General features: G+C 48.9%; 1 long non-coding RNA gene across 1 annotated transcript; it reads right to left on the bottom strand.

Annotated features, from left to right (window-relative positions):
* Positions 1-1,264: 1,264 nt before the first annotated feature.
* On the bottom strand, positions 1,265-7,220 carry LOC138415905 (uncharacterized). Its single transcript, XR_011247441.1, has 2 exons — positions 7,154-7,220; positions 1,265-1,470 (listed from the first exon to the last, which is right to left on the bottom strand). It is a non-coding gene; the product is annotated as an uncharacterized lncRNA (long non-coding RNA).
* Positions 7,221-13,159: the final 5,939 nt, after the last annotated feature.

Raw genomic sequence — 13,159 nt, 5'->3', positions numbered from 1 at the left:
TAGTCACGACAAGACAAATACTGATGAGTCCACGTATGTGAGACCTTAGAATAGGCAGATTAATAGGATGGTGGGGTAGGGGTTTTGGGTGGTGGTATACAGAGTTGTTCAGTGAGTACACAGTGTGAGTTTGCACGAGAAAAGTGGTCTGGAGATGACAGTGTGAATGTAGTTGATGCCACTGAGCTGTACCCTTAAAGCAGTTGTGTGTTTATGTTTTAAGCTCTCTTCTGTGCTATTACTTTATTATTCTTGGCTTTGCTGGGTCTTCGTTGCCGCGCGTGGTCTTCTCTAGTTGTGGTGTGGGGGCTTCTTTCTGCGTTGGCCTCTCTTGTGGAGCACAGGCTCTAGGTGCACAGGCTTCCATTGTTGTGGCTCATGGGCTCAGTTGCCCATAGCATGTGGAATCTACCTGGACCAGGATTCGAACCCATGTCCCCTGCATTGGCAGGCAGATTCTTCCTGGACCACCAGGGAAGTCCTATGATTGGTAAATTTATGTTATCGACATTTTACCAAGTTAAATAATATACATAATTTAAGGCGTGGAGACTGGGAGATGAGCTGATAAAAGTGACGTAGGAGTGCTGAGGTGGGGGACGTACCCTGCCTGCCACTGGCATCCTATGAAGTCTTTCCATTGTGTACAAATCCAGTGAGACGCTGCTGGCAGATCTGGGCTTCCTGAAGTGCCTTGCATGGCCACTAGAGGGCAGCATCAGCTAGTGAGCCGGGCACTGAGCCCTGGGGCATCCAACTCTCAAGCCTCTCATAGGGGTCCTCAGCTTCTCTAGATGCAAAATGGGAATCATTCTTGCCTGCCAACTGCATGTGGTTGCATAAGTAAGCAATGTGGCTATGGAATTGCTGCAAGCCTACCACACCATCTTGGACGGAGACTGAATTCCTCAAATGTCCATTACTCCTACCTATTAGGAGGGCCCCCTGGCAGTTCCCACGCTTCCACCACTGTAAGTCCCTATCTGAGAACCTGGCCTCAATAAACACAGAATCGGGACAAAGGACAGCATGAGGTTGCTAGGGAACTCCGAGCCTTTCTGTTTGTCACCCTGTCCCCAAAGTCCCCCTTACCTAAGGCTACACCCAGCACATGCCGTCCCCTGCAGGTAAACCAAATGCTGCTCCCTACTCTGCTAGGGACACAAATAGAAATGAGCGATTAAATGAGAGCAGAAAGGGATCAGGATAGGGGAGAGAAGAGAAGGCTGGGCTGATAAAGAAGAATCTCAGAGACCACAGGACATTTTCAGAGAAATGGTTTTATTAAGTTACAGTGCTGATATTGTGAATACCTAGTGGTAAAAAACAATAATCTATGAAGTAGCTATTGTTAATATCCCAGTTCAGAGACAAGCTGCACATCACGGGAACTTCCTGGGGGTCCAGTAGTTAAGATTCCATGCTTCCATGGCAGGGGGTGCAAGTTCCATCCCTGGTCAGGGAAATATGCTACACAGTGGGAAAAATAAAAGAGCAAACACAAACTTCACGTCAGAGAATCAGAGAGATGGTTGTAACTGCCTAGGACTGCACAGCAGAGTCAGGATCAGACTCCTGTAAAAACTACAAGCCAGTGTTATAGACCCACAAGATATTCAAGAATGTTCCAGAGCCCATCATGTAACACAGATGCCCAAATCCAGCTGAAAACAATCTTAAATGTCTTGAGGCCTTCATTTCGAAGAGATGTTGATTTTAGGGTGTGGGCTTCTGCAAGTGAGGTGTATTTTCCCCGGTGCGTTCAGAAAGGCTCTTGCACTCATGGTGTGTGAGTCACACTAATCTCATGAATGGTCGTCAGCTCAGAGACCTTGGAGTCTGCCCTAGCCATGACCTTCCTTTTGCAGAGAAAAAGAAAAATGTGCTCTTCAGTGGAAAACTACAGACTGTCTCCATGCAGTGTGTCTTCTGAGTTAGTGGATTCTAGCCTTTCATCATTTTTGAGCTGTTTTACAGCCCTGTAAATTGAAGCAACTGATAAATTTATCCTGTCTTAGAGTTTTTCCCTATCCCCTTGTGGAAAAATCAGTTTCACCTCACTCTGCCCATTCATTTAATTATTCCTGACCTATGAATATGAGTGTTCTTCTGTTGTTGGTTATAACATCTGCCTGGTTCCCTTATAAATTAAAATGTTTAACATATATTCATCTTTTTATCTGTATGGAATCATGATCTTTTCCTTGAAAATGATCTTTTAATGAGGGCTCCGCAGGTGGCTCAGTGGTAAAGAATCTGCCTGCCAGTGCAGGAGATAATGGGTTCGATCTCTGGGTCGGGAAGGTCCCCTGGAGTAGAAGATGGCAATCCGCTCCAGTATTCTTGTCCTATTCTTGTTCTGTTGCCCATTGTCCATGGGAAACCCCATGGACAGAGGAGCCTGGGGGCTACAGTTCATGGGGTGGCAAAGAGTCGACACGGCTGAGCACACAGGCACGCACGACCTTTCAACACCTCCTTCACCGGGTGGTTTGGGCACTTCTTTCAGGCAGGAGGGATGGCAAGTGGCTTGCGACCTTCCTCACTGACCAGTTATGAAGCAGTAGGCGTGAGACTTCCCTGGCGGTCCGGTGGCTAAGATTCTGCCCTCCCAATGCAAAGGGCCTGGGTTCGATCTCTTTCAGGGAACTAGATCCTACATGCCCCAGCGAAGACCCAGAGGAGGAACAAGTAGCAGCAGGCAGGTGGCAGCCGCCTCCCAGAGCCGCGGCTGAACGAGGTGGGTGGGGCAGGGAGGGCCCTGCTCAGGTCGCGGGATGAGATCTTAGCGAGACCTGGCTCTCCCTCTGGTTAAGCCTCTAACCAGCACTTTCCCTGAAGACACAGCCTCTTTAGGCCTGAGGATAAGGAACAGCAGAGGGAGCTGGCTTTCTGAGCTCTTGTTTGGGGCAAGGCTGGAGAGATGGGGTGATTAATTACCCCTGACGGGGTTTCAGCAGGGGTAGGAAGCAGACAGAGAGACCTGGAACGACCAGTGGACCTGCCTAACCAGGAGGCCTAGGCTGTGACTGCCCAGGGGGGGCCAGGACCACTTGGGGGGCCAGGAATGGCCCGCACTAACAGATTCTGGGGGCTGGCCCCGCCCCATGGAGTCCTCCCCGCACCTCCTCACATCTCCGCCTTAAAAGTGAGGACACTGGGGTCCAGGGAGATGCCATGCACAGCCACCGACCACGGTGGAACCACACCCGGGATTTCTCTCAGTGTTTAGAGCCTGACTCTTCCCTGGTAAAGGGACCCAGAGAATGAAGGGCTCGGCCTTCTCTAGACATAACCTTTAACAAGAACTTGGAGTTGAAGAGATCTGGGCGCCTCAGTAATGATGACACGGACAGCTCTGACAACAGCTACCATGTCAGGGGCAGGAGGCGTCTATAGACATGGGCTCTTTTAGTCCTCACTCCTGCCGTGAAGTAATTACCTCTGATCCGCCCTTCAGACGAGGAAACTGAAGCTTATGTTACACTGCTCCAGTGCCCTCGGCCTGCGGTGGCTTGGACTGAGGCTTGGGTTCCCAGCCGGGGACTGGGCCGGGTCGCAGCAGTGAAAGCACCGGATCCTAGCCACTAGACCAGTGGTCAGTGACAGGGGCCCTGGCCCTTGGGCTTTGCAGAAAAGAATTCCCACAAAGACGGAAAGTAGTGAAGCAAGTAAAGTGTTTATTAGGATGAAAAAGAGCACAGTATGTGTGAACAGACACATGGGCAGGCTCAGAGGGAGAGTCCCTGAGCTGCTGAGTCATGCCCCCATGGCAGTTTGAATTACTTTCACGGGGTATTTCTTCTGGGTTTTCTTTGGCCAGTTTGACTTGCCTGGCTGACAGTCCATATCTGGTATATCCCGGGATCCTCCCAGGTGTGTGCACCCTCTGTTAGCCAAAATGGATCCTACCGAAAAGGCGTCTGGGGTAGAACATCTGTTGACATCCTCTTTGACCTCCAAGGAGCCTTTTCTGCGCATGTGTGCTCAGGGAGGTCACCTGACTTCAGAAGTGAGAAATATGTGGTCTGTGCAGGGTCCAGCCTTAATTGATCTACTATTCTTGGAATTTTGGTCACTAGAGAAGAATCTCTAATTGCTTCATCCTAGGGGACGGGGAGGCGGCCCATCCATCAGGGGTGGATTCTAGCTCCAAATGTCAGGACCTAATCCCTTTCCACCACTGCTTTTACCTCCTAGCTAGTCACTCGGTCCTCCCATCTCTTATTTCTTCATCTGTGAAGAAACTGAATATTTCCTGTAAACAAGGATGTCACAGTCATCAGTGACTGCAGCCCTCCAACATGAGCCAAGGGCTGCCCTGATAGCTTAGTTGGTAAAGAATCCGCCAGCAATGCAGGAGAGCCTGGTTCAGTTCCTGGTTTGGGAAGATCTGCTGGAGAAGGGATAGGTTACCCACTCTAGAATTCTTGGGCTTCCCTTGTAGCTCAGTTGGTAAAGAATCTGACTGCAATGCAGGAGACCTGGGTTCAATCTCTGGGTTGGGAAGATCCCCTGGAGAAGGGAAAGGTTATCTACTCCAGTATTCTGGCCTGGAGAATTCCATGGACTGTATATGTATAGTCCATGGGGTAGCAAAGAGTCGGACACGAGATTGAGCCACGTTCACTTCACTCAATGTGAGCCAGTGAGCCCTGAGGAAATTCAGGAAGGAAAGAATACCTGCCAGCTAGCAGCCATCAAACTGCAGCCACTCCCCACACTGAGCCCTGAGGAAACTCAGGATGTGAAAACACAGGATACTGGCCCCAGGTAGCTGAGGTGCTTGTAAAGGGAATGAGTCAATGAGCCCACACATTTGCATCTTCCCATACACAGAGAAGTGCTAAATTCCTTAATTTGGGATAGCTGGTTTTCTTCAATTAATAACAATCTTTTTTTATCCATAAATCTCATTTTTTATTTTTGACTACACTGGGTCTCCGTTGCTATGCACAGGCTTACTCTTCATTGAGGTGCAGTAGCTTCTCTTGTTGCAGAGCCTGGACTCTAGGGCATACAGGCTCAGCAGTTGCCATGCACAGGCTTTGTTGCCCCAGGCATATGGAATCTTCCTGGACCAGGGATTGAACCTGTGTCCCTTGCATTGGCAGGTGGATTCTTAACCACTGGACCACCAGGAAAGTCCAACAATAATCTGCTGATGTTCATACTATCTGCCCTTGGTCACAAGACTTCTGTGTAACCTAACCCTCCCCCCTACACTCACACACACACACCTCATCTTGCCTCTATGGAGCAGTTCTCCCAGAGTTACTTGAGATGCTGCCTCTTGGGCTTAAATCCTAAAAAATTTCCACTGAATAAAACATAACTCTCAACTTTTAGGTTGTGAATATTTTTTAAGCCTACATCTGTAAAACAGAGATAATTATACTTTCCTCATCACAAATAGCATATGACTAAACGCAATGTGGTTCTCTGGACTGGATCCTGGAATGGAAAAAGGATATTAAGTGGAAAAACTGGTGAAATCGGATAAAGTTTGGAGTTTGGTGCATAGTTTTGTACCAATGTTGGTTTCCTCATTTGAACAAATGGGCCGTAGTTATGTAAGATGTTATCAAAAAGGAAGCTGGTGTAGGGTGTAAGGTAACTAACTCTCTCTGTGTTCTTTGCAACATTTCTGGAAGTCTAAAATTATTCCAAAATTAAAAGTGTATTATTTTTAAAAGTAACTGGACAAAAGAGAAGGCTGCGAGCTCTGGGAGGCACTGCCCATTAGTGACAGGAAAACACAAGGACCAGAGGAGGCCATCAGAGGATTTTCTGCAGATGGACCTGTTTTGCTGGGAGGAAGGGACACATACGGAAAAGGGAGGGGGAATCCACTGATGAAAGAGAGGGCAGGGAAGGCGAGGTGGGACACCCAACCCAATTTATGTGGATTTCTGTTCTTGATTGTTCCCAGGATCAGAGCAAGACCCCGGTGGGGTGGCCCCAGTTGGGTTCTGGCCAGGCAGGCAAACAAAGCTTTGAGGCTGTCGTTCCCCTCCCCATGTGGCCTGGGAGTCCTGGGGTGAGGTGGGGGAAGTGGTGGGTCTCCCTTCTCACCAGCAACCAGGAGACAGATGCCAAATGAGAAGTGGGGGATGAGGGGTCTCAGAAAACCAGGGTGACCTTTAGCTAGCTTGGGTGGTAGTTTTTTTTCCTTTTTCCTTTCCATAAACAGAGCAATTCCTCCAGGAAAGAAAATACAACACAGCCCAGGAATCTTGAGCTGTTTCTTTAAAGCCAGCGGAGCTCTTGCAAAGTTCAGGTTCACAGAGAGAGACTGGCTGGAGCAGGAGAGAAACCTGAGAGGCATTAGCCTGAAGGCCTGATCAGAAGGCAGATCCAGGAAGGCCAAGGAGGGTTATGAAAGCTCTGTTTGGGGCCTGTGAGTCATCAGCCAGTCATCTTGGGGCTGTGGCCTCACTGAGCCCAGCTGGAACCTCCCTTGAAAATCTACACCCCTCCATCAGTACCCCACCCCCACCTCTGGGGCAGGGCAGAGCTCTGGGGTGGCCTACAACTCGCCTGGAGCTTCCACTACATTCATTCATTCATTCATTCAGTTCATTCATTCAAATATTCTTGGACCCCTTCAGTATACCGGCCACTGCCCTTGGCACAGCACTCAGTTTAATGAGAGAGACAGAAAACAGAACAGCCTCTGCTGGTGGACACACACACTGGAAGGTCAGGAGAGGAAAGCTGGAGAGATGACATCCACTCAGGAGTGGGGGTCAGCCAGCGAGCTGCCATTTCAGAGCACTCCAGGTGCTTGCTCTCCAAGCAGGGCAGCTGCGTGTGGATGGGAGTGTGGGAAGGAGCGAGAATGAGGTCTAGCCAAGGGCAGGACCAAACCAGCAAGGGCCTCTTGGACTGTGGATGAGGGTGGGACTTTATCCCTGAGGGCCTGGGATGGAGGCACTCAGGTGGAGGCACCTTGAGCCCTGGTGGAATTCCAGAGACTGGGAACCAGAGGGCATGGAGACCAGCTGCCCTTTCTCACAGAAGTGGAGACTGGAGCCCAGAGAGGGTGAGACCTGCCGGCCTCACACAGCAGGCCAGGGCCATGCCCAGCTGTCCTGATTTCCAGAATAGGCTTTTTCCCATCCCTCCCACTGTATTATCTTCCAAGACTTACTTGTGGACCCAGGAAGGTGCCTGCAAACATCTCGAGGAGAAGGAATGAAGGGTGTGGGCCAGAAAATTAGACCAGTGTTTTGAATAGGCTGACCCAGGGCGGATGATCCCCCAGGGGAAGGCGGACAGGGTGAGAGTTGACTTGCCTCAAAGGACGATGTGAGTTACTGGAGAACAAGGCTCAACTTCCTTCTTCCTCCCGGCTGTGGTCTCAGTTCCCTGGGAGGAAGTGCAGCCTGGATTCCTGGGGGCGGCCCTCCTCCTTGAAGGTCCAGATAGGGGTGCCAGCTATCTGCAACCCCTACGACTCCTCCACATTCCCTTTCTGGGGCCCTGGTAAGTTTCCATCTTGGCCCCAGGTCTGACTCAGGCTCAGCCCATCATGTGGACATTGGCTGCAAGAATGTGCAGCCTCCTTGCTCTCACCCTGAGCTCAGCCACACTTCCTCTGCCCTGGGCTACATCCCCTTCTCTTTCTCCAGAAGTTGAGCCATTCTGACAAAAAGCCCCTGGCTGCCCAGCCAGTGGAACAAAATATTGACTGCAGGGAAGGTATCTTTGGAGACCGGGTCACCAGGAGCCCTGGTCTCCAGGAGCCCCTGGATGGAAGACCAGAGATAATGACCCCATGAAAGTGAAAGTCGCTCTGTCGTGTCCAACTCTTTGCAACCCTGTGGATTATATAGTCCGTGAAATTCTCCAGGCCAGAATACTAGAGTGGGTAGCCTTTCCCTTCTCCAGGGGATCTTCCCAACCCAGGGATTGAACCCAGGTTTCCTGCATTGCAGGCAGATTCTTTACCCCAGAGCTATCACCAATTGAGGGCCTACGATGTGTCAGGTGCTAATGCAGCCAAGGGCCCCAGGAGGCAGAAATATTCGTGTCCTCGTTTCACAGAGAGGAGAGAAGGTGGACCACAGTCACAGGGAGTGAATGACTATGACGTCCAGGCAGCACCCAGGACCACTCAGGACTGAAGTCAAGGATTTTATTTTATTTTTTAGATAGTTAGTTATTTACTTCTTTATTTGGTTGCACTGGGTCTTAGTTGGGGCATCTGGACTCTTAATTGCAGTGCGTAGGATCTAGTTCCCTGACCAGGGATGGACCATCACTGGACCACCAGGGGAGTCCTAGGTCACGGATTCTAAGTGGGCAGCTGACAAGGTGGTGTGTTTTGCTCCAGCTACAACCAGCCACCCAGGTGAGGCGCAGAGTGGTCGGAGAGCTGGGTTTGACTCTCGTTGGGGTTTCGGCAGGTGCTGGGAAGGTTGTACAGGCAGGGAGAGCAGTGAGGAAGGAGGGGCCGAGGTTCAGGGAACAGGGCTGGGCTTCCTGACAGCTGGGGTTGGGGAACCAGAGAGAAGGAGGAGGGGAAGGGAGGGGCAGAGGTCAGTCATGGGAAATTAAGGAGACTTTAGTGCAGGCTTTAGTCCTGGGCTCTGAACCCTGGGGTGGCCTCTGCTTGTGGGATGAGTTGTTTGCTTCCTGTTGTGTCCTCAGGAAGTTGCTTCCTTCCTGTTGGGTTCACAGTCTGCGGGGAACAGACCCTCCCTGAATATTTATGGAGAGAGAGTGTGGCTACCAGGGGGAATCTGTGGTGGGGTCACTTTCCTCTTTCTACCATGGTGTTTTATTTTTCTTTTCTTGAAAATGGTTAAAACTTCGTTTGTTTTTGGCTGCTCTGGCTGACCAGGGATTGAACCCATGTCCCCTGCATTGGCAGGCAGATTCTTATCCACTGCACCATCAGAGAAGTCCTTCTATGTGTGTTTTAAAATACTCTATTTATTTATATTTGGTTGTGCTAGGTCTTCGTTGCTGGGAGGGCTTTTCTCTGGTTTCGGGGAGTAGGGGCTACTCTCCCGCTGTGGTGTGAGGGCTTCTCACTGCTGCGGCTTCTCTTGTAGCAGAGCACAGGCTCTAGGGCCCTTGGGCTTCAGTAGCGGCAGGGTGTGGGCTCAGTAGTTGCGGCTGCCAGGCTACAGAGCACAGAGTCAGTAGTTGTGGTGCGTGGACTTTGTTGCTCCGGGGCGTGTGGGATCTTCCCAGATCAGGGATGGAAGCCTTGTCTCCTGCGTTGGCAGGCAGTTCTTTACCGCTGAGCCACTGGGGAAGCCCGCCATGTTTGTTTGTTTGTTTTAAATAACAGCTTTATTGAGCTATAGTTTACATGCCACAAAATCCAGCCTTTTAAAGGTCTTTTAAACAGTAGTTTTGTTTGCCATCAGGGCTTCTCTGATGGCTCAGCTGGTTAAGAATCTGCCTGCAATGAGGGAGACCTGGGTTTGAGCCCTGGGTTGGGAAGATCCCCTGGAGAAGGGAACAGCTTACCCACTCCAGTGTTCTAGCCTGGAGAATTCAGTCCATGGGGTCACAGAGTCAGACACGACTGAGTGACTTTCACTGTGTATATTCACAGAAATATACAGCCATCATCACTATCTAATTTCAGAATATTTGCGTACTAAGTTGCTTCAGTCGTGTCCGACTGTTTGCAACCCAATGGACGGTAGCCCACCAGGCTCTTCTGTCCACGGGATTCTCCAGGCAAGAATACTGCAGTGGGTTGCCATTTCCTTCTCCAGGGGATCTTCCCAACCCAGGGATGGAACCCATGTCTCCTACGTCTCCCGCATTGGCAGGAGGGTTCTTTACCACTGAGCCACCTGGGAAGCCCCTCAGAATATTTGATCACCCCCAAAAAGAAACCTCACACCCGCTTTCCCCATCCCCTCAGCCCCTGGCTACCAGTAATCTATGTCCCATGCATTTGCCTCTTTGGGACATTTTTATCAGTGGAATCACACAATATACTGTCTTTTGTGTCTGTCTTCCTTCACTTAGCGTGTTTTCAAGGTTCACTCATATTGTAGCTTGTATCAATACTTCATTCCTTTTTATTGTCAAATAATACCCCATTGTATGAATATACCGCATTTTATTTATTCGTTCACTGGCTAAAGGGCACTTCGGTTGTTTGCATTTTTTCGACTATTATGAATAATGCTGCTATAAACACTCATGAACAGGTTTGGTTTTTTTTTAATATGTTTATTCTCATTTATTTGGCTGTGTCAGGTCGTATCTGTGGCACGTGGGACTTTCCGTTGTGGCGCATGGCTTCTCTAGTTGTGGTGTGGGGGCTCCAAAGTGCACAGGCTATATTGTTGTGGTGCTTGGGCCTAGTGAGTTGCTCCGAGGCATGTGGAATCTTAGTTCCCTGACCAGGGACTGAACCCACATCCCTTGCATTGGAAGGTGGATTCATAACCACTGTACCACCAGGCAACTCCCTCATGTACCTGTTTCTGTGAAGATATGTGTTTTCATGTCTCCTGGGTATGCATCTGGCGAAGAGTGGAATTGTTGGGAGAATTTTTACATTGTTTCAATTTTTTACATAATTCTTTGTTAAAATTTTTGAATTTCCTTTTCTAAAAAGATGAGCTGAATCCATAGGAAAAAAAATTATGGAATAATATTTGAGATAAGAAAGAAAGATAGGTGGGAAGCTGAGACTGAGGCTACCACCTGGCTGGTGAATGACTTTGAGCAAATTCCTGCCCTTCTCAGGGCCGGGCCTGTGAAATGGGGCTGGGGCAGGGTTGGGCAGGGCAGGAGCAGAGGGTTGAGCTAGAATGAAGACTTTTCAGGGCCCACCCAACCCTGACAGCACAAGGTCTTGAAACTGGCTGGGTTTCCACACCTGGTTAGAGAAACAAAGGAAATGATCTGGCCTTTTGAGTTCTCTCCCTGAAAGAATAAATAACATGATGCAGGTATTCCAGGCAGCAAGCCAAGTTCAACCTAGAGGAATGTTTAGGTCACTCCCTCTTCAATTCCTCAGTGAGATGAAGAGATATTTCACTCTACCTAACATTTATCTTCCGCTCTAAAACAATCTCAAGCTAAAATGTGCATAGGAAATCCTGGGGATCTCAATAGTCAAATGCTGAATCCACAGGGCTGAGGTCACACAGAGTCGGACACGACTGAAGCGACTTAGCAGCAGCAGCAGCAGCAAAGACCTACCAAGTAATGTCAGTGCAGATGGAGAAGACTCTTCAGAGTCCCTTGGGCAGCAAGGAGATCAAACCAGTCAATCCTAAAGGAAATCAACCCTGAATACTCATTGAAAGGACTGAAGCTGAAGCTCCAATACTTCGACCACCTGATGTGATGAGCTAATTCATTGAAAAAGACCCTAATGATGGGAAAGACTGAGGGCAAGAGGAGAAGGGGGTGGCAGAGGATGAGATGGTTGGATGGCATCACTGACTTAATGGATGTGAGTAAGCAAACTCCAAGAGACAGTGAAGGACAAGAAAGCCTGGTGTGCTATAGTTCTTGGGGTCGCAGAGAGTTGGACATGACTTAGTGATAAGCAACAGCAACCACAAGCTGATATGCAGCCCATGATTTATTTACTTACTTATTATAATTTTAAAAATTATCTATTTATTTTGTTTGTTTTGGGCTGCACAGGGTCTTTGTTGCTGCATGTGGGCTTTCTCTAGTGGCAGATTTCAGGGACTACTCTTAGTTGCCCTGCTTGGGTTTACCGCAGTGTCTCCTCTTATTATGGAGGATGGGCTTGGTTCCTCTGCGGCATGTGGGGTCTTCCCAGACCAGGGATGGAACCATGTTCCCTACATTGGGAGCCGGATTCCCAACCACTGAACCTCTCAGTTCAGTTCAGTTCAGTTCAGCTCAGTTGTGTCCGACTCTTTGCAACCCCATGGACTGCAGCACGCCAGGCTTCCCTGTCCATCACCAACTCCCAGAGCTTACTCAAACTCATGTCCGTCAAGTTGGTGGTGTCATCCAACCATCTCGTGCTCTGTCATCCCCTGCACCTCCCACCTTCAATCTTTCCCAGCATCAGGGTCTTTTCCAATGAGTCAGTTCTTCACATCAGGTGGCCAAAGTATTGGAGCTTCAGCTTCAGCATCAGTCCTTCCAATGAGTATTCAGGAGTGTTTTCTTTTAGGATTGACTGGTAGGATCTCCCTGCAGCCCAAGAGACTCTCAAGAGTCTTCTCCAACACCACAGTTCAAAAGCATCAGTTCTTCAACACTCAGTTTTCTTTATAGTCCAACTCTCACATCCATACATGACTACTGGAAAAACTATAGCCTTGACTAGATGGACCTTTGTTGGCAAAGTAATGTTTCTGCTTTTTAATATGCTCTCTAAGTTTGTCATAGCTTTTCTTCCAAGGAGCAAGCATCTTTTAACTTCATGGCTACAATCACCATCTGCAGTGATTTTGGAGCCCAATAAAATAAAGTCTCTCACTGTTTCCATTGTTTCCCCATCTATTTGCTATGAAGTGATGGGACCAGATGTCATGATCTTAGTTTTCTGAATGTTGAGCTTTAAGCCAACTTTTTCACTCTCTTTCACTTTCATCCAGGGGCTCTTTATTTCTTCTTCACTTTCTGCCATAAGGGTGGTGTCATCTGCATATCTGAGATTATTGATATCTCTCCCAGCAATCTTGATTCCAGCTTGTGCTTCATCCAGCCTGGCATTTCACATGATGCACTCTGCATAGAAGTTATATAAACAGTGTGACACTGTACAGCCTTGACATATTCCTGTCCTGATTTGGAACCAGTCTGTTGTTCCATGTCCAGTTCTGACTGTTGCTTCTTGACCTGCATACAGATTCCTCAGAAGGCAGGTCAGGTGGCCTGGTATTCTCATCTCTTTCAGAATTTTCCACAGTTTGTTGTGATCCACATAGTCAAAGGCTTTGGCACAGCCAATAAAGCAGAAGTAAGATGGAGGAGCAGAAGGACATGTGCTCATCTTCTTCGAAAACTCCAAAACTACAACTCGCTGCTGAACAACTGTTGACTGGAGAAAGTTGGATCCCACCAAAAAAAGATACCCCACATCCAGGGGCAAAGCAGAAGCCCCAGCAAGACAGTAGGAGGGGCGAAATCGAGTTTAGACTCAAACCCCTTACCCGCCAGAGACCCTCAGAGGGCTCAAACA

The sequence above is a fragment of the Ovis canadensis genome, chromosome 12 (genome assembly GCF_042477335.2).
Source record: "Ovis canadensis isolate MfBH-ARS-UI-01 breed Bighorn chromosome 12, ARS-UI_OviCan_v2, whole genome shotgun sequence".
NCBI lineage: Eukaryota > Metazoa > Chordata > Mammalia > Artiodactyla > Bovidae > Ovis > Ovis canadensis.
Note: the sequence above shows the minus strand (reverse complement) of the source record. Positions and strands in the feature narration are given on the sequence as shown.